This window comes from Phoxinus phoxinus, assembly GCF_949152265.1.
Source record: "Phoxinus phoxinus genome assembly, chromosome: 11".
In the NCBI taxonomy this organism is placed as follows: Eukaryota; Metazoa; Chordata; class Actinopteri; order Cypriniformes; family Leuciscidae; genus Phoxinus; species Phoxinus phoxinus.
In genome coordinates, this window is record NC_136886.1 from 3,187,068 (window position 1) to 3,213,696 (window position 26,629).

At 36.6% G+C, this 26,629-nt stretch overlaps 1 protein-coding gene across 4 annotated transcripts in view; it reads right to left on the bottom strand.

The window, feature by feature from the left end:
• The window catches only part of syt2b (synaptotagmin IIb), a 45,241-nt gene extending 22,547 nt beyond the window's left edge, over window positions 1–22,694 (bottom strand). Inside the window, exons 1-2 of one of the 4 annotated variants that reach the window (XM_079627630.1) lie at window positions 22,445–22,694; window positions 22,126–22,225 (exon numbers count right to left, since the gene is read on the bottom strand). The gene's annotated coding sequence lies outside the window, so the exon portion shown is untranslated. Of the gene's footprint in view, window positions 1–22,125 lie in introns of all 4 variants that reach the window. The other 3 variants (XM_079627631.1, XM_079627628.1, XM_079627627.1) reach the window with 3 other exon arrangements.
• Window positions 22,695–26,629: the final 3,935 nt, after the last annotated feature.

A 26,629-nucleotide genomic window follows, 5' to 3' on the forward strand; every position in this document is an offset into this window, starting at 1 on the left:
TAGCAAGTTCACAAAATACCAACTCAAAACCAGCAAATGCTAACTTCAGAAGCCGATGACAATAACTAAAGAGCAGTGTTGCTATTATTACCGATTACTGATCCAGAATGCAGCAGAAAGAGAGCTCTTTAATGAGCCGAAGAGAGACACACGTCACTCCTCTCCTCAGAAAACTGCACTGGTTGCCAATTGCCGCTCACATAAAACTCAAGGCACTGACGTTTGCCTTCAGAACAACCACTGGCTCTGCTCCTCTACCTAAACCAGGGGCGTCGGAAGCAAAAATAAAAATGTTACTGGAGTAAATGCCATTTCATGTATTCTGGTGTTGGGCTGTAAACGATAATCGCGATTAATCGCATCCAAAATAAAAGTTTGTGTGTACGTAATAAATGTGTGTGTACTGTGTATAATTATTTTATATATATAATTACACACACATGCTTGTATATATATGAGAAATATTTGCATGTATATACTGTATATAGATTTATATAATATATAAATTATAAATATTTTATATATAAATAACACATTTTTCTTAAATGTATACATGAATGTGTGTATTTATATATACAAAATAATTTTACACAGTACACACAGAAACTCTTCTTCTAACCACGGGTCGAGAGCTGTCGTTCCAAACACACAAGTTTGCGATGCAGTTTTACGAATGTTTGTTGGAACGATGGTTTCGGGAAACACAGACTCGTTGAATTATGCTGATAACTTGCGACCATAGTTGGCTAACGATGCTTTTGGGAAACACACCTCTGGCTGATCATACTCACAGTGTTTATCTGCAGCATATGCAGAAAATGGTCACATTTAAGTACATGTTTTTAATACACATTTTTGAAATGCCAAATATCAGCCAATATATCACATAATTAACATTATTCCCACAGCTAATACAACCTCAGTCTGTTGTTTTTTGGGAAATCCCCCTTGTGAATATTAAGTGTGTGTGTGTATAAAGTGCTGAGGTGGCACGGCGCCATGCATCAACCACACGACCCGGCCAGCGCCTGCCAGATGGGGTCCGTCATCCCTGGTCCAGCGCTCTGAACCCATGCAAACTGAGCAGCACTTCTTCTACACAACCTTACATACGTACACCCAAACTAAATCACCAATTTGATGCAGCCAATATTAAATTCATAAAGATTTATTCAGACAGCAATGGTTAGTGAATGCGATTAAATTGTCAGGAAATACAGTAACCCACAATTATCACTGTAGACCATCCTGTCAGGCTTTCAAGTCCCTGATGGAAGATATGAATTTCCTGACAATAATCTAACCTACATCCAGCCCATAAAATGACCTATATAGACGACAATACATGAATCTAGCAGCTCGAGTCCATCTAATTAACCCAAAATTTAGCTAAATGTCCCAATTTTAGCTCTAGAGAAGCGTGTGATTTCATACACTATGAATTAACAGTAAGTGTCACAGATTCCTGTGTAATCTTTAATTGTTTCCATTAAAAATAATGAGGTATGGTTATATCATATCCAATGACCATTGTCCAGTTTTTTAGTCATGAAATGACTTAGCACATTTTGCTGACAGAGTAAATTTCAACCACATGACACTTTATTTTCCACATTTTTGCAACTATCGTGGGGAAAATCTGTATAAAATCTGTAAGAAATAATCTGTAGTATGTTAAATTTTTCTGCTCTCATGGGTCACTCAACCCAACACACTCATTTCCAGTTACGACCAAGACGAAAACCCGCCAGAGCCTCTTTCACTGATTGTTTCATGATTTATACGCTAAACAGAATGGCTATCCGTAGCCGGGGAGATTTACGGCTGCGCTGGAGCGTTTGTGTGATGTGTGCAATACTGGTCCAATCAGGCACGAGCTGGGGAAGAATGACGGAAATACCCCATCCAGACTGGGACATTAACTATTTATGCCAAGACTACTGAGGAGACAAACAATGGCTATCTTCACATTGCCAGTCCAAATCCGATTATTTGTGTATCGATTGGAATCTGATACTGTATGTATATGTGCCATGCCAAAATGTTTATTGTTTATTTTTTTTTATCTGCATGTTGATTTTGAGCATTTGCCTATGCTTTTTTGTTGGAGGATTAGGGAATTAGGGGAACTTTTGTTGGACTCTAAGGACTCTTTTTATGATGAGCCTAGGGTTAAGGAAAAAGGCGCGGCCATTTTAAAAAGTGTGTGTTTGGTGAGGTAAGGTGGCATGTTTTTTTTTGGGCTAACCTAGCTCAGAGTAGTACTTTTGACAAAGAGTAAAAGGAAACAATAGTCAACTCCCCTTGTGATAATGATTCAACCCTTTTATAAAGATGTTGACGTTGCATTGCGCCAAAACCAACAACAACAACAACAACAACAGCAACGTGGAGGGGTTTGCAATAGAGATGTTGTCTTTACAAAATGGCCGCGCTGAACTACTGTGTTTTCTAAGGCAGCGGCAGAAATGTAAGAAACGTGCGGCTTTATTCGGTGCTGTCCTCTCCGCCGGTCTCAAAACATGTTTGCGTTATATTGTAATTTTCTGCTCGACCGGCACTTGCAACAACACAACTTTTTCTTTGCCGTGACTTTCAGCATGCTTTCTATAACAATATCTGACATGTTTATGTTTCACCCAGTGTTAGAAAGTTACACAAACCACGCTAAATTAGATTTCCAGAAATCCGATGTGAATAGGATTTCAAACCCCACATATGAATGTAACTCAAAACAGATTAAAAACTAAAACTAAATATGATCGGATTCCAATCGGATATGCTATGCACAAATATCGGATTCAGACTGACAGTCTAAACAATGCTAAACTGCAGCAAATCTTATATTCTTTCTTACTCCACTTCTTTCCCCTAATTTATATATTACACATCACCAATCCCAGATAGAATTTAAAAGGATTTAAATGTGAACGAAGATGAGAACGAGAGTTATTATGAGAGTTGAATAACGAGTGATGAAATTCTGCAGGCATGCATATTCATTAAATACAACTTAATACTAAACATATTTTACATATTAAATTAATGGTAGCTATTGAATTTTATTACATTAGTACAAATAACTAACTCATGTTAAGTAAAGGTCAAAATGAATCTGTTTTTGAGTGTGCGTGTGCACAAAACCTACAAATATTAGCACAAAAACATTCAAGTTCCTTATAGAGAAAGCGGAAACAATATGCTTTTCATCCATCATACTCACAAAGGCAATTACATTCAGTTCAGCTGGATTAATTGATATAATTTGTTTAGTTCAGAAGCCCTTAGGCGGTGTATTTTCTGGATCAAGCATCAAGTCCTACCAATGCAAACTCAATTTGACCCGTACTGAACAGCATCTACCTGCATTTCATAAAGAGGCAGTGGAGAATCTTGTGACTTTTATACTGTAGCACAAATGATACCAACACAGAACTTCAATAGTTCATGTTACGGGTTTGTTCAAATCCATAAACCTTACCTAAAATATTATATAGACTCATTACATGCAAAGTGAGATATTTCAAGTCTTTATTTGTTATAATTTTGATGATTATGGCTTACAGATTATGAAGACCTTTTCACAATATTCTAATTTTGAATTTGAGGTTTTCATAAAAAAACTGTAAGCCATAATCATCAAAATTATAACAAATAAAGGCTTGAAATATCTCACTTTGCATGTAATGAGTCTATATAATATATTAGTTTCACCTTTTAAGTTGAATTACTGAAATAAATGAACTTTTGCACGATATTCAAATTTGTCGAGTTTCACCTGTAAATATGATCAGTAATAAAAGTGATGCTTACGGCAACCAGCACTACTAATAAAACATATATACAAATATATATATTTTGGTATAAAGCAGCAAAGCTTCCAGGAATATAATCCATATAGTTATGTACTATATTTTGCCATTTAGACAGATGTTGCATATGTAGTATCTCCTACTAAGCGTAAAACACACACTAAACATGTAGACAGCAACGCTTTGCAAGGGCACAGTCCTATTTTAAACATTTAATGTGTGTTCTCGAGTTAATATAGTGGCAACCATCCTCAATCCTCAAAGAGTTTCTGTTAAATATGTGTGTCATTAAAAGATGTGTTAGCTATAAAAATACTGACAGCTTAACAAATTGCATAGCAAGATTCTCTGATCAGAAAATCAGCAGAGGAAACTAATACACCTAGAGAGAGCATTAATAATAATTTGCTATAATTCGTTATTTATATAGCGCTTTTCTGGGTACTCAAAGCGCTTCACATATCTATCAGCTATTCAGCTATCTGCTAGCATTAGTATTTTTTCATTCACATTTCAGAAGTCAACAATATATGGCTAGAATTGTTTATGCTCACATAATTTCATAAAAAAGGAGTGTGACGTCACGTGGATCAAAGGTTTGGTAGTGTGCAGTCAGTGTGACACATGTATAAAGACGCATGGGGAGGAGAGGTCACAGTTTAAATAGCTGGGATGGCCAATGAATTATTGATCTTCCTGAAGTCTATTCACACACTCACAAACCAGCATGTAAGCAGATGGCCATACATAATTACGAATATATAAGACAATGTTTTTTTTTTCCTTAGAAATAAATCTGAATAAGGATTCGTCTTATATATTCGTCTTATACGCGTAAAACGAGTGTGCAAAGAAATACGCCGTCAGAGTGTAATGATGGAAGATCGCGAGCAAAAAGACCGGCCCAAAGTCATTACATATTTAAAATAGTAATATCCTATACTAAACCTAAACTAATATTGACAAACTATATATAATTTGAAAGCTTACAATCTCTAGTTGTCATATTTGGTGACTGATTTTTTGAAAATAAATTACAGAGGAGCTGTAATTTATAAATTTGCATCAAGAATATTTTCATACTCCAAAGGTGCTTTATTTTGAAATAGTGATGAACATGAAAAATCATGAAAGAATGGTAGAAACCTCAGTTTGTTTTCATGCCAAGAGTTCAAAAGATAGCATCCATTCAATTATTTTAGAAAAAAAGGCCTGAAATGTTTTTAAAATATTATAAAAACCACATATGGAAATTGAGGCGCCCTTATATGGGCAGTAATGTCAACTAGTGGAAAAGTTTGGTACTGCGCACAAACTAACACTGAAAGCTAATTTTTTGAGATATCAACCTAAAATTTGTTCAGATTTTTGGCTTTGATTTTTTTTGCAGTTTTAGAGTGACCCAGGTTTTGAAAAAATATATTTTATATAAAATATGAATAATACAATTTTTACATTGTATATTTTCATAAACTCAAACTTCTATAACTTTTTTTCTGTTTCACTTTCTTAATTTATTTCACTTCTTCAAAAATCTGCCAAATTAAAACAAGACCAATCAATTCCATATACATCTATATTCCAAAGCATTCTTGAATTACAACCATTTAAGTTCGGAATGTGCATTTTCATGTCTATTAAAAAAAAAAAGGGGTGCGACACTTAAAGGGTTAAAAACGCAAAAAAGACAAACAGTCACAGAAAAACTTACAGACTGGCATGTCATATCTGCGTGCCAAACTTCCCCATACGTGATCTTAAAACACAGTCCCCAGATTTCAAAACTACAATGAGATTTAACTTCTAGTGTTTATGAAATGTTGGTAGGCTACATGGTATTCACTACGAGATGAATAGCCTAATTGTTATAATTCATGGGCTACAGGTTATTTTTATGGTACGCCAAAAAGTGTTTAGTTTTTAAATGCGATCATTGGTACATTTTACCAGTGTTTATTTACCACACTTTCAATGCAAAAAATTGAATGTGAAATATATGCAGCATCAAAATTATTTAAAAGTAAAAGTTTTTATTTATTTATCAAAAAGCCTGTTTTCAAAAGATACATCTTGAAAAAGGGACGGGGGTCGTCTTCGGTACAGAACGGTATATTGAAAAAACACACAAGCTCACTCAGCCTAGAAAAGGTTTGAATATTTAATGCTCACTCAAACAAGGGCCTTAAACTGCTTCTGTTGTACGACAGTGACTGTGCAGGAGTTTATAACATGGACGTTCAGCTTTACTTGCATAAAGACAGAGGATGTTGAATTAGAAGAAAGTGAAAATAATGACAGGAAGAAGAATTTACTGAATTACAATTCAATGAAATCCAATACACAGTCAGACAAGATAAACTTCCAATTGTCCAACTCAAGAAACAATAGTAAATAGTAAACTATTAATATTGGATTAATTAAGCATATTATGCCCTGGTAGATTATACATTATTTTACATACGGCACACTTCTGCTAAACTAAGTTTAATACTGTAAAAAAAAAAAAAAAAATCCACATAATGTCCACTACAGAGTTTTCAAGTAAAATAAATATGAATAATAAATAAATATTAAATAATAATATTAATAATAATAATACATTATTTATATATATAAAATAAAAATAAAAATACAAATTAAGTGTTCTTCCACCATAAAATGAAATATATATATATATATATATATAAATATTATTAGTAATTAAATATAAAAATATATTATAATGAAGTGTACAAATAAAATGTATTATTAAAAGAGAAAACAACGATAGTTCTACATCCTGTTTAAATATGAATGTCACAGAACTTCAGTAGAGCAGGGGCTTCTCTTTCCCCTCTCTCTCTCTCTCTCTCTCTCTCTCTCTCTCTCTCTCTCTCTCTCCCTCTCTCTCTCTCTACCCCTCTCTCTCTCTCTCTCTCTCTCCCGCTCTCCCCCTCTCTCTCTCCCTCTCTCTCTCTCTCTCTCTCTCTCTACCCCTCTCTCTCTCTCGCTCTCTACCCCTCTCTCTCTCTCTCTCTCTACCCCTCTCTCTCTCTCTCGCTCTCTACCCCTCTCTCTACCTCTCTCTCTACCCCTCTCTCTCTCTCTCTACCCCCCCCCCCCTCTCTCTCTCTCTCTCTCTCTCTCTCCCTCTCTTCTCTACCTCTCTCTCTCTCTCTCTCTCTACCCCCTCTCTCTCTCTCTCTCTCTCTACCCCTCTCTCTCTCTCTCGCTCTTTACCCCCCTCTCTCTCTCTCTCTCTCTCTCTCTACCTCTCTCTCTACCCCCCTCTCTCTCTCTCTCTCTCTCTCCCTCTCTTCTCTACCTCTCTCTCTCTCTCTCTCTCTCCCTACCTCTCTCTCTCTCTCTCTCTCTCGCTCTCTCCCTCTCTATCTCTCTCTACCTCTCTCTCTCCCTACCTCTCTCTCTCTCTCTCTCCCTCTCTCTCTCTCTCTACCTCTCTCTCTCCCTCTCTCTCTCTCTCTCTCTCTCTCTCTCTCTCCCTCTCTCTCTCTCTCTACCTCTCTCTCTCCCTCTCTCTCTCTCTCTCTCTCCCTCTCTCTCTCCCTCTCTCTCTCTCTCTCTCTCCTCAGCTTCTGCAAGTAATGCTGCAATGCAGAGGTTTATCCGGGAATATAAAGCTAGAGGGCGCATTGAGCGGAGTGATTCACCCACCGGTTCTCTCTCTCTCTCTCTCTCTCTCTCTCACACACACACACACACACACACACACACACACACACACACACACACACACACACACACACACACACACACACACACGGTTCATTAACACAGTCTGCTAGGTAAGCAGAAGTCTGTCAGGTGTAGCGTCACACTGCACTGCATTAAATGTGGGATAGTCCTTTTGATATATCGCTGACTTCTGACAATATACGCTGCAAAAATAATTCTACTAATCAGTACTTTTTTTCCAGGAAAAATATCTAAACAGCCCTATATGATATCACTGAAAAAGCACAGATGATGACATATATTTCCTACTAAAACAGGAAAGTCTTGTTTTCCTGAATAATATAAATTTTAAATGTATACATATAATAAAAGTTAATTTGGTAAATTTTAGTGCACTATATAGATGAAATATGACGTATAAAGTATGGAGTATTTGTTTTCTGCACAAAGTTGTGTCCTAACATTACTTAGAATTAAGCACAGATCTCTCTATGGTCATTTCCTGATTAATATTAATATTTTAGTTCAATATGGTGTGCTTGTACGAAAGTAGCATCACACATCCTCTAAAAAAAGGGGGAAATGGATGTCAAAAGGCATGTCAAATGCAGTGCAAGTACAAATTTCCATTATGAGTCAGCATCAGAAGGTTTGGATGACATTTTTATTACTCTGAACGGTAATTGAATTTGTATGAAAGGCTGAAGAGCTTCATTCATCCTCGGCCGCTGGCGTGCTGCTTTTACCGAGAGGATACACTGCTTTAGCATCTATCACGCTGGACACCAGGACACTGACATTGTTTCTTAGTCAAAGCAATCACAATCAAAAAGCTTTCATTTCATCCACAGGATTTAGCCACAGGATTGTCCTGTTTTGTCCTGCAGGGTTAACTTAATAGGATAAATAACTAAATGAATCTCATATAAATGATCAGGTATCCCTTCACTTCAAATAAATACATCTGTTTATACTTATTTATACATATATTTTTTTTTAATTATATACAGTAGTGGTTAAAAGTGATGTCTGATGGAGACATTTGTTTTTAATGACCCTACAAGTTCGATTAAACCAAAATATGAGGAAAATGTATATACATTTTTAAAAATATTTTAAATATCAAGGAAGAAAAAAACACTAAGCTTTTTTTAAAGGGGTAGTTCATCCAAAAATTTTAATTCTGTCAATATTTACCCCCACATCCTTCCAAACCTATAAGACTTTCGTTCATCTTCGAACACAGATTAATTTCTGATGAATCTGAGAGATTTCTGTCCCTCCATTGACAGCTACGCAACTACCACTTTGACGCTTCATAGTTAATAAAGAGATTGTAAAACTAATCCATATGAATCTGAGAGATTTTTGTCCCTTCGTTGACAGCTACGCATTTTGATGCTTCAAAAAGTTAATAAAGAGATTGTAAAACTAATCCAAATGAATTGAGCGCTTTATCCAAATTTTCTGACGAGACTCGATCGCTTTATACGATGAACAGATTTAATTTAGACTTTTATTCACATATAAACATTGATCATCGAACATAAACAGAAGCTCAACCGAACCTGCTTGACACGCGAGAACAAACCTCATTGGTTCTTACAGAAGCTCAAACGTGATGCGTAACACGAGAATGAACCTCATTGGTTCTCACACATAAAGCACACATACATTTTTTTATGTGAATAAAAGACTAAATTCAATCTGTTTATCATATTTATCGAGTCTCTTCAGAACATTTTGGACTAAACCTCTCAATCAAGATGGATTCGTGTTACGATCTCGTTAAGTGGTAGTTGCCTACCGGTAGTTGTCAATGGAGGGACAGAAATCACTCAGATTCTTGGTCTTGCGGGTTGAGAAAGACATGAGGGTGAGTAAATAATGACATTAATGAGTTTCATCAAGATATTCATCTGACAAAATGATAAATTTTTTTTAAAAAAAAAGCCAAAATACAGCTACATGTTTTATTTAACTTTTTTTTTTTTTAATGCATAGAAAAAAACAAACAGCTCACAGGAACAGCAACATAATCAGTTATTAATATTTCATTGGTTCTTTCTTGTTTTTTCATGTGTTCATAATTTCTTTGTATGACAGCCTGGCCACAAATTATGTCTGAACAATTTGGCTTGTTTCACTGCGTTATTATCACAACAACAACGAAAACTTTGATTGACTGCAAGCACAACTACTCAATAAGCTAACAAACATCGTTTAGCAAAATATAATTTATTATTTCTTTCTTTTGACTATGGGGTGGATGTTCTCAAAGCTCAAACACTTTCATCTCGCGGTGTAATCATTACACACTCTTCATCAGAATACGACCAGACAGATTGGCCTGAGCCCATTTGGTCTAATTAACCACATGACCAATAATGGAGCTTTCTACTTCAATTACTCTTCAGCCCAAAGATGCATAACAGAGCAAATCAGGAAATATCAAACTATGGCACGTCACTGATACATATCCTCTTTATAAATACTTTGTCCAATGCGAGCATGCTCTCAATTAAATGTCCCATTTTTATGCATTTTACAAACTATCATATAAAGAGTCGTCTATAAAAGTCTGGTTTCTTCCTCCATCTTTTTTCTTCACCACTTTTCACCTGTTCATTAAAGCACACTTAACTTTATGAAAGTATTCAACTTGCAGAAGAACAGTCATCCATTGCCCAATTCTATACATTAATACAGAGGATTTCAGAGCTATATCCCTAATATAATTACATGTTTTGTTAAACAACGAGCTGTACAACCAGTCAAAAAATTGCATAAGCAAAAGTTGAACTGTAATGTCAACTTCAAATAAAATATGTCATGCAAATCTGTATACAAATCAGTTAAGCTAAGCTGAGGAACTCTGATGTAATGCTGTAAAACGTATAACAAACTGAGGCTCTTAACACTAATCAAATAATACTTACAAATTACAATATGAAAAGTTCATTTTGCCAAGGTCCATGAACAAAAAAAGGTAAACGGGGCAGCAGTCGTATTCTGATATTTACAAGAGCTGTCATTTTGTTGCTTCTACTTTAAGGCAGGGCATTGCTAGATGATTGCTAGGTGGTTACTAACTGGCCCAAGTCAAAAAAAAAAAACTAATAACAATAATCTTTTTGCTATAAATGATTGCATAAATGAAAGCATTTCAGACTGAATCTGTTCATAAACACTCAAAACACGTCTGGCCAGTTGCAGACCTGACCCACTGTGCAGTTATTTTGATTGATAACGAAATCCATTTCCAAGAAGACTGCAGACCCGCTGAAGGAAACAGATACGCCTTTGGGAAAAGGTAACATGTGCGTCATTCTGTCTGAAAAACAACTTTTGGGCCAGCATTAAATTTGCATTTGATAGCATCAGTGAGGCTGAAATTTAAAGGGATAGTACAGACAATAATGAAAATCCTGAGATTATTTGCTCCCCCTTTTGTGACTTTCTTCTATGGAGTAGTGCTTGGTTGCAGCATATTTAAAGGGGTTATTTGTAGAATTCATAAACCTTGTTGTTAGCGACACCGGTGGCCGTTAAGTGAACTGCACCCAAACTTACCGCTCGTGTGCACGTATAACATCTACGAAACTGAACGTGATTAAAGGTCTCGATATACTCACGGTGAAGTTTTTTATTTTTTGACGTTTAGTTGAATATGTAAACATTTTCTTTTATTATAAAGTATATTTGAGACTCTAGAATATATATAGATATGGCTATGTTACACTATAGTAGACTATAATCCCTTTTCTTTGCATGTCACATTGACATTACAGTACAGAATGGTTATTTTGGCATTATCCTGAACATTGGAGCGCGCGTCCTTCACATAAAAATCAGCTGGAGAAGGTCTCGTTTTTTACGTTTTTTAAGTTGTTTACACATTGGTAATAAATAAAAAAATATTAATACATTAAATTATTTTGTTAAATATTTGTCTTTTGTATTAAAATAGTTTTCAGTTAGGAAATAAAGCTGAAATAAAATAAAATATTAAGATGAAAAACTTGCAACTGACTGAAATAAGTTTAAGTAGAAGTACTAAAATTCCTGAAACAAAATCAAAGATTCATTTCTAAAAGAAAACTAAAACTAATAATGACTAAAGAACATAACTTACAACTGCAAAATATATCAAATATAACTATATACAATATACAAATAAAAGCTAATTCAAAATATTATTACCTATTATAATAGTACATAACACTTAAGATCTTTACACAGAATATATACGTTTGTGTTCGACAGAAGAAGGTTTGAAACAACATGAGAATTGTAATTTTTGGGTGAACTATATCTTTTAAGAAACTAATCAAATACACATATTATGTTCACAAGGGTTAATTTATTGTGTCTTAATTTCTCAATGAAGACGTAAAGACAATGGTCTTTATTGATGTGGCCATTAAAAGCTATGGGGTCATTTCCAGGAATTTTCCTCTTCTCCAACTTGTCATTTTCAGGGCGTTTCACAGCCATTGTCTCCTGTCAGCTCCGATCTCCCCGGTAATGCAAACCGACCTGACGACTGCAGCGCAGGCAATTTGAACTCGCTGCTGCATTTCTAACACATTGCAGTGGCAGTGTAAACCTGATCTCACTGATGCCCTTGTCAAAATTTTGGCATGTTGGTGGAAAAGTACAAAAGGCAAGGTTCACCCTGAATAGATGTGGGCAGATAGCAAGCAGAAAACACAATCTCAGGACGTGCAAGCTTGATGCAGTTCGTTTTTAAGATAACATTCATACATATTAGGGTTCATAATCAATCAATAAAATCTATAAAACTAAAACTAAGCTTTAATTGCATGATATGCCAAATAATTAATGAAATTATTCATAACTGATAGCATATGCCAATAATTGCTGAGAATTAAAGCAAAAGTTCACTTAAAAATTAAAATTCTGTCATCATTTACTCACCCTCAAGTTGTTTCAAATCTGTATGAATTTATTTCTTCTGCTGAACACAAAAGAAGATATTTTGAAGAATGTCGGTAACCAGACAGTTGATGGACCCCATTGACTACCAAAGTATTTATTTTCCTACTATTGAAGTCAATGGGGTCCATCAACTGTCTGGTTCACTGATCATTTGTAAGTGAACTATTCCTTTAAGGTCATTACTTCACATTATTTATGTAATAAATATATATTTTTATTTTATAGATGAACATGTTGCTTAATACATGGCTACTTTTGAATGGCGATCATGATCAGTGGGAAAAGACACATTTGAAACTTATTTGGTTCAGTTCAAAAGACATATGTGACACTGGACTGTCTTATGGGTCAATTTTTTTATTTATTGAGATTTATACATCATCTGAAAGCTGAATAAATAAGCTTTCTATTGATGTATGGTATGGTATATTGTATAGGACAATATTTGGCAGAGATACAACTATTGAAAATCTGGAATCTGAGGATGCAAAAAAATCTAAATATTGAGAAAATCTCCTTTAAAGTTGTCCATTTATGTTGAACATATATATGTATTTATGTTGAATATATACAAAAATAATTTTTGTGAGTGAATGTATGCATTGTGCTGCATTCACTCACAAAAATTATTTTAGTATATATTTAAGGTAGGAAATTTACAAAATATCTTCATAGATCATGATCTTTATATCCTAATGATTTTTGGCATATAATTTTGACCCATACAATGTTTTGTTGGCTATTGCCACAAATATACCCGTGCGACTGGTTTTGTGATACAGGGTCACATATTTGAAAGACTTGGTTAAAAAAACAACAGATTACACTGACACTGGATTAACACTGAAAAAAGCAACAACACAGCTGATGTAGCAAGAGTATCTGTTTATGAACAGGAAAGCCCTTAAGGATAACCGGCACGCGTTCAGCTTTTCAGCACATACTGTGAACAAGTGAGTCAGCAGTCCTCTGGTAAAGCCGTAAGAGCAAATTAGCTGCAGTGCTACACAGAAACTACACTCATTTGGCAGCTACACTCAGATTAGAGCGAGCGGAGAGACGGCGAGCACCTGCGGAGGGAGTCACGGCCTCACAGTGAGAGAGAGGATCTCTTTAACAAGTTCTCTCCTCCGCAGTGTCTTTCTCTCTCCCACGAAGGTCGAACAAATTAGGCCAGTCAGAAACTCTGGCCCACATCTACACTCTCTGAAGACGCTCACATGACTCGCGTCAGGGTGCACAACACTAGTGCCGTGTGCCGCTTTGACCTGCACATGAAAAGCGGTGGATACTTTTTAAACAGAATATGTAATGTATATAATATGATGATCCTTTTCTGAATACTCTCAATGTAACTAGAAAAGCACTGTTTGTTTTTTTGTTTTAGGTTTTCTATTTAAAGCCTGATTGAAAAAGTGTTGTTGTGTTGTTATTGTTAACTAAAACAAATTTGAGAAATTGTTTTTGTTTAATTGTTTAATTAAATTAAAATAAAGCAGAAATAAAATATAATTATTAGATACGTAAACCTAATAAACTTAAATGAATATTAGAAATGTTGCCATTGCAACTAACTAAACTTTTAGCACTAAAACTATATAAAACCATGAAATAAAAATAAATTAAAACTACATAGAGATATTTAATCAAAATAAATTACAACTACATAGAGATATTTAATCAAAATAAATTACATAAGCACGTATCAAAATTACTAAAATCAAAATGCAACCTGAAAACATATTAGTAAAAAAGAGTTACTAATAGTATAAATATTTTGTATTCAAAACTGGTGGCTGATTATGTTGTCCAGCGGTAAACATTATTCATTATTATTATTATGTATTAATTATGACTGTATTTATGTGGTAAACTACAACATGAAGACGTAAAAGACACTTCTGATCGGGCGTTTCAAACAGTGAACATCTCGGGGTCCAGACGTGACCTTGTGAGTGACACTTGGACTGCATCCCAGATCACATACTTCTCTACAACATAGTAGGCGAAAAACAGTGTGTGACAAAAGTCTGCATTCACAGCATTCATAATAAAAAAAGAGTAAGAAAAAAGTCCCCGGATGACCTACTTCTTCCGGCGAGATTCTGAAGAGTGCATATGATGGACAATGTACTATCCCATGAGGCAACATGAGAGGATTTATGAATGGCAGTGAATCGACGACATAACTGACGCTTGTAAGTCACATGATAATGACAACATGACAGAATGTATGTCCAGATTACATTCATACAAGACGCATTCATACTATAAAGGACGTCTTTTTTTAGCAGCCGTGAATTACTTATTCAAAATGAGTACCTACTCAAGAGAGTAAGCGATTTCAGACGCAGCCATGCATTTAAGCACACACACACACACACACTTTTTATTTCTCTCACAGGCACCTAAAATAGTTTGATCGGCTGACGGAGTTCACTAAGGTGGGCGACAGAAAGAGCTACATTTTCCCCGGCCCGAACCGGATACGGAGAACCAAATGATCCAAATCTAGGTCAGTGTGAGCGAGTACCCCAGAAAATGTCCGACCCACTGAGAAACAAGCACATTGACTAATCACCTGGCATTTGTGCTCTCTATCTTTAGCGCTAAATAAACCTGCAGTAATAAAACAAATCTACTGCATTTGTACACAACAAACTGAATGGGCTGTTGCTTTTCCCTGAAGAAATGCATTGCTATACAGTTGATTACAGGTCAAAATCAAAGAGTCTTTAACCTTCAAGTCTCTATGGTATTCTGGTTTCGAGATGTCTCTCCCTCAATGCAAATATGTGGGATTATTTCCCCCTTGTGGAACTTCTAGTGGTCATCAAGTGCATTGCAAAATCCTCTAAACAACTGATCTTAAACCAGCTTTTCCCATCACAAAAGCCCAAAGCATGAGGATGTAAAAGAAAACGACAACTTCTATCATGTCAACCAGTGAAGGCCACACGGCTATTATAGGTCCCTAATGACAGGCACCAGGAGGGGGCAGTAGAGCAGTATAATTGGTCCATTACAGCATCAGAATATATGAACTCCTTCTCTCCAGCACGTTGTTTTATCAGCCTGTGGTTCTAGCTGGTAATTTGATCATGCCGTAGTACGGATCATCGATCATTCATTAATGAGCCGACATAAAAGCGGGCGGCGAATCGAAGCGCAGTGCTAAACCTGTCTGCAGCAGGCGCCACTTTTCACGGTGCATGTAGGTTGTGCCATTTTCTGATTGTGAATCCAACTCGCATATCATGAATTACAAACAACACAGATATTTCAACAAATGTATGCTTATGCAATTATACGGTACACTATTTTATATCATAATCACTGAATAATGCATAAAGCTGCGGTAGGAAATGAGCATAACAAAGTGTTTTTAATTAAGTACAACATATTGTTCATCCCAGGATAAGACCCTCACTTATCATGCAAAGAGTTCTGGCTTCCCATCTGATGTGAGCTTAATTACGTTACTGAAGTTTTTCCATTAGTCGTTCAACTAGCATCGGTGTGACATGCATGCACAATATAAGTCATCTATCAGAGACGTTCAGGGCTCTCGGGGGACTCTGCGTTGAATAGCCGCGTATTGATCAGCTTGTGCTACGATCTGAACTGTTTGGTTGGATGTGCTTTAGTTGTTCACACTATGCATTCACAATTCAGAATAACATCATGAATATTAATGATTCTGAATGTAATGTTTGCATGAACTCGACAGAAAGTGATGCACGTCACGTGTTGTTATTGTTATACTGAAACTAAAACTATTCAAATGGTTTTTGTTCATTGAAATGAAGTTGAAATAAAATGTAAATATTAGATGAAAAACTTAAACATAAAAAACTTGAAATACAATACGTTTAAGTATATATATATATACTTAAACGTATTGTATTTCAAGTTTTATATATATATATATATATTAGTTTTTGTTTTTTAAATATTTACATATATATATATATATATATATATATATATATATGTAAATATTTAAAAAACAAAAACTAATAAAAATTACAAAATGTAAACTAAAATTAAAATTGAAAATATATATATTTTTAAAACGCTATTCACATTATTAATAAAAACAATAATAGTACTGTAAATAATACTAAAATAACACTGGTTCTAAACATATATTGGCTTTCTGACATGCATTCAAATCATCTAACATATCTATATGGTGACAACCTTCACCGATAAACAGCATTGTACATGAATATGGCAATCATTCAGTACCTGCTTCGTATATCAAATTACCATGGTATTACTCTCGTTTAGTCATTGTACCGTAGTACAGCAACGGGACTTGTTTGTAAGGGATAACACACTCTCTCTCTCTCTAACACACACACACAAACACAAACAGTGTAATTCAGCAGCATACGCTTCAGCTCCGTTTCTCTTTATCAGAATTGGCAGTGGAGTGTAGAAGAGCTTTCTGAGCAATACTCGTGTGTGTGTGTGTGTGTGTGTGTGTGTATCGGGGGGGATGGACACACACTGCACCAGTAGCTGTGCGCCGTGCAGCAGTCTCCATGTGTTAGCCTGAGGCGCTGTGGCCCACAGTTATCCACCAAACCATTTGCTAACACTCACACCTCATTTTACAGCATCGCTGCTTCACCTGACAGGTTTTTGCTGTAAAATTATGTTATTGAAAATACAATATGTGAAGTTTTGAAAGAATGCATACATAATTTAAATCATGCACAAACATTCAAAAGAGATTATTATTAAATTAGCATAAAGCTAAATGCCACCGGTGCCTGGAGTTATTTCCATGACAATAGATTTTACTTTTGACTATAACAAAAACAGCAAATACAGAAAGGTCAACGCCTAATCCATCGGTTTGACGGACACAACCGCAATGACATTATCAAAAGAGCAATGACATTTCATCAATAAGAAAAGTTTTTACAAAATGAAAGAAATATATATTTGCTTTTGTTAAATGTAGGTCAATGGACAGTGTGTTTGGATAGCTTTAAATTTAATTTTAATTTAAAGAAATTATATATATATATAAATAAATGTTGTTGTTTTAAATGTAAAAAATGTTGCTGTTATTTTTATAAAAGTTTATTTCTGTTATTAGTTGTAAATGCTTTCAAATTAAGCTTTTCTCTTTTCCATTCTGATTGAGTCTACACTGTTTTTTAAACTACAATTTTACTGGGTAATTTAACAATTTCTGTAAAGAGAGTCACACTTCATCACAGCCCATGCAAAATTAAAATGTTAAATTTGTACCATTTTATGACCACATTTTACTGACTATATCACGCTGTTCACAGTTCTCTCATTTCCAGTTCTATAAAGCTTTTAAAAGCGAGCAACAGCAGCCAAGGGGGGTCAATGACACAGAACGGCAAAATTTCTTTCTTGTTTTCCAACACTCCCACCTTCCACAAACACACTCACCTTCCACATCTGATTTAGTCAGCATGCTGTAACATCTCATAGCCCGAGGGCACTAAATCTACCAGCCCAGCACCTTCGCTGTCCTTACTAAATATTATGTTATGGAGCTGTCACGAACACGTCAAACTCTATTGCTGCTCTATCATCAGTTCTGAGTAACCTGACGGACAGGGAAAATGCTGCTTAAATGCAACCTTTCATGTGTGATAGTGGCATTTTAGTTGTGAACGAATCAAAACAAATCACTCTTATTCACTTCCAAACGCTTCAAAAATGCTATCGTGTGTATAGTCGAGAGTAAAAATGCTCTCTTATCTGTGACATACCATAAAAAAAAAAAGAGGATCTGAAAAGACTAGGTTCAATAATAGCAAATGAATGATAATAGTAAAAAACATATATATATTATCAGACAAAAAGAACACATATTGATGTAATATTGTAAGCTACAGAAAGTGTCACTGAACGACTCACTGGGATGAATTAAATCCCCACCATTAGTGTGTATTCTGGCTTTCCCTAAACACTGCAGTCACAATCACATCCATTAGGATATCAAACAAACCCAAACATATGTGCTTTTGTTATTGTGAATGAACATATGTAGTGGCCGAACGACTGGCATGACTGAGCTCTTGAATCGTGAAACAAAGGAATTGTATTTCTGCATTGCCCACATTGAGCACTCAGAGTTTATGAAGCCATTACATGAGGAGTGATTGATGTGACAGGGAAGATGCTGTTAAATCAAAGCTGCGTCGGAGCAAAAAGAGAAGGTACAGATGGATGGGTGACGACAGAGAGATAGAACATGATACTACCGCACCTGTACTACGCAGTTTAAAATGCAGCTGCACAAAACCGGAAGTGATAAAAAAAGAAAGCATGTAAGTTTCTGGTCAAATTTGATCCATCTAAACCGTTCATCATTCCATCAATACAGCATCAGTGATGACAGATCAATTGTTTGATTAATATTGAGGCATTGTACATTGACAAATATATTATGTGAGTATATATAGTGTTTCACCGATACAGGCTTTTTAAAGGCTGGTCCCGATATCTGGAGCTCAGGGTGTGAATAAAAAATAAAAAATAAAAGTCAAAAAATGAACACTTATTTTACAAAATATGATCTCATAATTCACTAAGAGAGCAGGGTGGGCAATAAAAAGTAATGAAATAAAATAAAATACTGACATAAAACAAATTAAAATAAACTAAATTTAAAAAGCTAATAAAAATACCTATTTTATACAATATTTACTCAAAATCCTCAACACACATAAAGGTCAATTATTCATTGTTTAACGATGCTGTCTTTAATTTCAAAACTGACACAAGGAGAAACTACAAAAGGCCAAAAATCTTAAAGGAGTAGTTCACTTCAGAATTAAAATTTTGCTGATAATTTACTCACCCCCACGTCATCCAAGATGTTCATGTCTTTCTTTATTCAGTAGAAAAGAAATGAAGGTTTTTGAGGAAAACATTCCAGGATTTTTCTCCATATAGTTTCTCCGAATTGCAGTTTCAATCCAGCTTCAAAGTGCTCTACACGATCTCAGCCGAGTATTATCTAGCCAAATCAACCGTCATTTTCTAAAAATAATAATAAACATTTATATACTTTTTAACCACAAATGCTCGTCTTGCACTAGCTCTGAAAGGTCACGCGTGTCCCCTGTCCCGGTTCAAAAAGGCGAAAAACTCCATCTCATTTTCTCCTCCAGCTTCAAAATATTCTGACATCGTTGGTTTACTTTTTTTTGTAAATGTCGTTGAACTTTTTTCTTTGCAGGTTCGCTTTGTAAACACTAGGTCTGTACTTCCGCCTACGTCAGTGACCTTCCAATGTGATTACGTAATGTGTGGCGCGTCGCAGAGCTAGTGCAAGAGGAGCATTTGTGGTTAAAAGTATTCATTCATTTTATTATTTATTTTTTTAGAAAAAAACTATAAATTCTCTAGATAAGACTCGTATTCCTCGGCTGGGATCGTGTCAGATCAGATTCAGATTCAGATTCAACTTTTATTGTCATTGTACAAGTTTTCAGCCTGTACAACGAAATGCAGTTTTACATCTAACCAGTCAATAAATTATTAAAGTGCTTATTCTCATAGCAATGCTTAAAAAGTTCGATAAAAAAGCCCTCTTTGCATTACAACTGCAATTTGGACCTTCAAACCTTTGGACCCCATTAAAGTCTATATGGAGAAAAATCCTGGAAGGTTTTCCTCATAAACCTTAATTTCTTTTCGACTGAAGAAAGAAAGAAAAATATCTTGGATGATATGGGGATGTGTAAATTATCAGGAAATTTTTATTCTGGAGTGAACAAATCCATTAAATCTCTCTCTCTCTCTCTCTCTCTCTCTCTCTCTCTCTCTCTCTCTCTCTCTCTCTCTCTCCTCTCTCTCTCTCTCTCTCTCTCTCCCTCTCTCTCCCTCTCTCTCTCTCTCTCTCCCTCTCTCTCTCTCTCTCTCTCTGCTTATATATTCTCAGACGTGTATAAACTGTCCTGTTTATATTTTGACGGTGCGACCTGTGCTGACCCATGCTGCAATCACTATTTCACATTGTGGCTTTTATCAAAGTGATGACATTACTGTATAAAGAAAGAAAAGAAAGCATTTAATTTGTGCTAATGGTCATTTCAACCCATTCTGATTAGAAGAACCACAGGGAGACCCTTACGCTTTATGTGAACGAATCCCAATTTCAGCAAGACACGATTACAGCAGGCAAAGACCATTCAATTTCATGAGCCATCAAGCAGATATCCTCTTTTAAAAACGTACGGCACTCCAGAGAGCGAGAGATATAGATGGAAGAATAGTGGGTTTGGTTATGTTACTGATAAGCAAAATCGTAAGGCTTCACAAACACTACAACATAAAACAGCAAAGACCAAATGCAACCTCACGATGAGCAAGACGTTCTTTATATAACGGCGCATTATGAGAATGTAGAGTTATGAGTCCTGATACTGCGTCATTATTACCCAAGTCCCATCCATTACTGTAAAACATAAAAAAAATGCAATGTTCTTCTTCAAACATTACAGCAATACGGGAGCATGATTAATTACAGGAAGGGGAAACGGGTTCACTCCACTGAACAGACTCCACACAAGCGTGTGTGTGTGTGTGCGTGCGCGCGTGTGTGTCCAATGCGGCGATGCCTCCTCTGTCTCACCTCTGCTTTGAGTAGAGCGAGGTCTACTCTGAATCTAAACGAGTGCTTTATTATGTGAAGCTCTCAAGGACTGACCCGAAGCACTTAGCCGAAGCGACTCGGCCCAAGGCACCTCCCTGTCATCTATCTCTCTGCATTTCTCTTTCTTCAACACACTATTCACCTGGTCGCCACCGCAATCAATGAGATTACCTTTTTAAAATTGCCTTTTCCTGTTTCAGGCCTTCTGGGATATCTTTGAACCCTGGGAATGCGACTGTACACACGCAAGAATGAACAAGAACACACAATGGTTGACTTTTACAACTGACCGTTTCGCCCGCAAACCAGCGCCCCTTTATAATGTAAGATGCTAAATGAGAAAAAAACAGAAGATGCACTTCCCTGAATGTTAAAAAAAGCATCAAGGTAATCAAGTTTATAGCATCCTTCGCCAGCAGACAGGACGAGTAAATCTGTGCCTGTTGTCAGCAGAAAAGCTTGATCAGCAAAAAGATGCAACGATCAGCAGCTGCACGGCCAGTAATGAGCTCTGCCGGACGACAACCCTAAGTAGTCTGCAAAACAGCTAGTACTCTACAACTTAAATAATTCATTGCTGGAGAATATTGTACTATTTTAATGCAGACAAACCCATTAGGAGAATAACTTGACATAACATTTAAAAGTGCACAGACCGCTGCAACTGGATTGTATCATGCATCATGCATATCCAGAGCCGGGAGTGACGTGTAATCGCTGAGTTATTAAGAGATGCATGTTGTGTGTGTACAAATTATGAGACTCAAGTTCTTTTCTACGCACATCGGCCACTATTATGTAATGTGATACTGCAGCACTAGGACTCTACGCACTCGTGTGCTGAGAAAGTTACAAAGATCTTCCTCTCTCTCCTCTCTGCCGTACACCTTCATTCACTGATTTTTAATGAGCCGAAAGACTGCATTTAGACTCCCATCCTCGCAAGAAAGCATTTAAATGTTAAACTGCATTGCACACAAGGCATGCTCTATCGTAAAAGGAGGATACTGTACTTACCTCTGTAGCGTGTGTCTCCTCACTGCACCAAGAGGAGGGTGGTGATGCAGAGGGGGGATGAAGAAAGAAACTTCGCAGAGCGCGCAGGGCACTTGGAGAGCTTAAAAAAAAACAAAAGTGACAACAATCAAGACTTTTGGTCTATCCTCTTCTGGTTTTGTTGGAAATAACAGACCTATGCAAACACACACACATACACACACACGCACACACCCCTGATATCTTCCTCTACACACACCCCACGCTCATGCACACATACACACACACACAATAGCTCGGATCAGGACAGATGCAGAGGTGCTCTCATGTACACACACACATTTCCAGTCTCACACACAGCAGTCTTTGCTCAGCACCACAGCCTCTGGTGTTTCACTGCTGTATTTCCCGGCACTGAGCTGTCATTGGTTCAATCACGGCTCAATAAAAAGTCCTCCTATTTCCAATTGGGTGAGGAGGGATTTTTCTTCATAGCACACTCTGAAACCCATCCCACCCCTCCTGCTTTTAAAAACCTACACTACGTGCAAGCAGAATGCTGAGCTGTGAAAATCAGGCAGGATCAGGATGAGAGAGTGAGAGGAGCAACAGCAGGGAGGAGAACGCGAGGGGGCGGGGCGAGAACAGGCGCAGTAACCAATCAACGAGCGGAAGAGAGAAGCGCGAAAGACGTTGTTGACTCCAGGGATGATCGCGTTGTTGTTGCTCCTCATCTAATGAATCTTTAGCTTAGCGGCCAAAAAACGACATAATACCCAAATTGTATTGAATATGAATAAATAAAGAGACAATGTACCATGAAATAATGGCAATAAATCTTTGTCAAGCTGTCAGTTGGCTAAGATGACCAGTGTGGACCGATTAAAAAACAAATGACTCTAAAATAAGTCGGTTAGGCTACTTTTTTTTTGTGAATCGAAAACGCGACCAGTGTTATCTGTTAGCCTGAATATCAACTCTAATGAGCAGGTTAATTTATTTTCACTAGATGGTAGTTAAAAATTATGATGAATACTTCACTGACCTGAATCAAAGTCCAACGTCTGGCTTGCCGGGATGCAGATGGGAAGCAACCGTGGAGCATCTCAAGCTGGCATGTCAGGGTACGGCACCCCACGGCAAATCATGCGGTACGACTCTCCTCGACACAACGGAGATCAGCGAGATAAATAATCATAGCCTACTGACTTGCCGTCCACAACACAAAGATGACGTTTGAGTTTTTTGTAATAAATATCGTAGGCTATAGTGAACCGAAATAACGTATTATAAAAGTTAAAAAAAATGCAGGTTTTGCGTCATTTGCCGTTATTTTGATGTTCTAACATGGAGATAAAACAAAGCAATAAGCACAGATCCATAAACCACAGTAGATTCTCGTCAGATCGACCGACCAGCCGCCAAAATAACCGTTAACATTCTTTCATAAAGATGACGTTCGTTCGCGATTGTAACGTTACTACAGCGGTAAACCCTGACATGACAGCGTTTTGACAACCTTCACCACACAAATAAATTTAAACCGTTTCGGCATGTTTTACATTGATAGGTTCGAGAAAGCTGGGTATATGTGTTCGCTTTAGAGAATCGATACCGGTTCGCGATTCATAACTCAGCCGCAAGTCGACTAACGTTACTCGTCGTTATTTTACGTTATTTTACGTATTTTACTTATTCTCCTTGAAAAATAAAAAATAAACTTTTATATTTAGATTCAAAGTCATCATCGGATTCAGTGTTTCGGAGCGCGCATTCAACTATCATGAAATTTGAATTCAGCAAACGAGGCTTCGTCGTTAAGTCATACAGTAGGCCTACATTACATTGTACAGTACAATACATTATGTAAGGAATAATTGACGACAGGCCGTTGAATTATTATAAAAATAATGCACACCCGAGGTGGTAATGCGGTCACGACGCGAAGCGGAGTGGCCGTTACACCTCGGGTGTGCATTATTTTTATAATAATTCAACGGTCTGGAGTCAATTATTCCGCTTATACTACAATTACCACACCTCGAAATATTGTTTAGATTATGTATTTCAAGACGTTTGTAAAGTTTTTGTCATTAAAACGCTCTTGTATGTAGGACTAATTCCTTGCCCATCTAAACCCATGCTCCGTTGCTAATTCCAAAACGTCATTTTAGAGTTAGTATAGGCTCCTCAATAGAGTCCTCAAACCCAGTGTGGGAGGAGCCATGTAGATGAGTTAATAAATCTGCATTTTGAGTGGCGTGTGGCGTCAATTTAACACCTATTGGCGAGTGGCGTTATTTTAACGCGTGGCGGCGTGTGGCGCTAACTTATCGCCTGACGCCGCTTATTTAACGTCTGGCGGCGTTATGAAGACGGCGTTTGAATATTAATACGGCGGTCAAAAGCACGCGAATTATGAACCATTTGGCTTTCCATAGAACACAGACTGAACGCGCTGAAAACGCGTGCATGATTAGTCATGACTCATAAGTATCAAATTACATTCATAACCGGCCTTAGAGAGAAGCATGTGCGTCAATATTATTATTTATTTATTAATTCAATTCGTTTTAATTAATTCGTTCATTCTTTTTTTCTATTAGCGACAGTAGACTAGAAGACTAATAAATAAAAACACAAAGCCCTTTTAACAAGTAAGGCCTATCAATTTTATTTATTTGTTATATTATCTTCAATAATTACGAAAACCCGTGCAACAGGACTATCAATTTATTTAAATATTCAGTTTAATTTTTTATTGATTATATAGGACATTGAAAATTGCAGATCAAGCGCAGGGGCTGCAGTTTCTCTTGTTATGAATTGTATCCTATTGTCCGTTATTACAGTTGACTACGCGAAGTGATATGGAACTGTAATGAGGTCAAGACCTGCCTGGAACTACTTTAGCCGTGCGGTTCCCTGAAAATAATTGCACACCTCAGAACGTTCGTCAACCAATCAGATTCAAGCATTCAACGGCCCTGTAGTATAAGTGTGTATTATGTGTTTTATGTGTTTAATGTGGTTGTAGAATGTTGTTGAAGCCAGTATCAAAGATGAATAAATCTGAACAGACAATAAAGTTAAAACAAACAAACAAACAGTTCAATTACAGAAACGTTTTGAATTGGTTTGACAGGTTTATTGGCCTATTTAAATAGGTAAAGAAGTAGAACTTTCTTTCAATTTTTGCTGGTAGGCCAAAAAAAAAAAAAAATCAGTGCATTAAAGTATAATAATATATAAAAGATAATTAAATGCATCTAGCAAACCGTATATGATTAGGCTATTTGTAAAACGTCACAACATATTGATGATGTTCTCATTGCATTTACACAACTTTAACCAGCAGATGTCCTAGCTTATATTCTTGTCACAATTTTTTTCACAATATTTTACATTGTTTTTAGATGGCATCTTATTAATTTGTTGTGTACAGTAATTTGTATAGCCTATAATTTTCAAACCACATAACACCCGATCCTGAGTTCCTCATGAGCAAAGATGGCAGCCTCCATTTTGATTACTTCCGGGGAGATACCATTAAAATGAATCACATCAGATGAATCACATATTTTAAAGCTCCTTGGCTGCAGTAAATATAATAATTCTTTGGCCCTGCTCTGACTCCAGCCTGCTGCGCTCCAGCAGCATGTAACTTAATGTGGTCTATGTAAATTATTAAAGACTGATGGGAGGCGCTGTAGAACTCGCTCTCCAACAGAGCAATCCGTCCACACACTCCAGAACCACCTCACAATAATAGCAGTAGTTTCTCAGCTACCGTATCTTACACTGTCAGACCGACAGACACGGTCACTGTCTAATGAACTGTGCTGTGTTTCCTCCCAAGGATTCGAACTCGTGTAGTTTCTCCACGCAGTCCTAGAAGTTGCCTGTTAGCCGTGCACTGTATATGATATTTAAACAGATCTGCCAAGTGATGTCAGCTCCCCACCCCCTTTTAGTCTATCTCCATTTGCAGCCTAGTGCCTCAATACTAATTAAATGGGTTTGATGGAGTCCAATCCGTCAACATCTAAAATCAATGAAATAAAGTCAGGCTTCTGGGCAGCGGCGCTTGAGATTCTCTCTACATGATTGAAAATTCCAGTCGGTTTCCTGAAAAACACTGCAAACCTTAATTTACACAGCAGATATAACTTTTTTGCCATTTCAGAGATTTAATTTAACGTGCTTTGAATGTCTTAGTGCAATGTTAATGTCTAATCAGCTTGATAAAACCAAAAGAAACCAAACCAAGAGAGTAAGTTCGTTCCATTTACTGCATTTAATCCTTTACATGTTTGTGTTTTTGTTAGTAAACACATGGTGTTCTAGAAAACTGCCAAAATAATAACCTACATAGAGTCATGCAGAGTGTCACATGGGTTTTATGAATGTCAAATGGCGGACTGGCTCTATGATTAGATTTATTATTATTGAGGCGGCAGCAGAGTCTTCCGGGCCGTGGCAGATGTCCAATCCTGTTTCTGTGCCTGCAGAGCTGTCCTTTGGC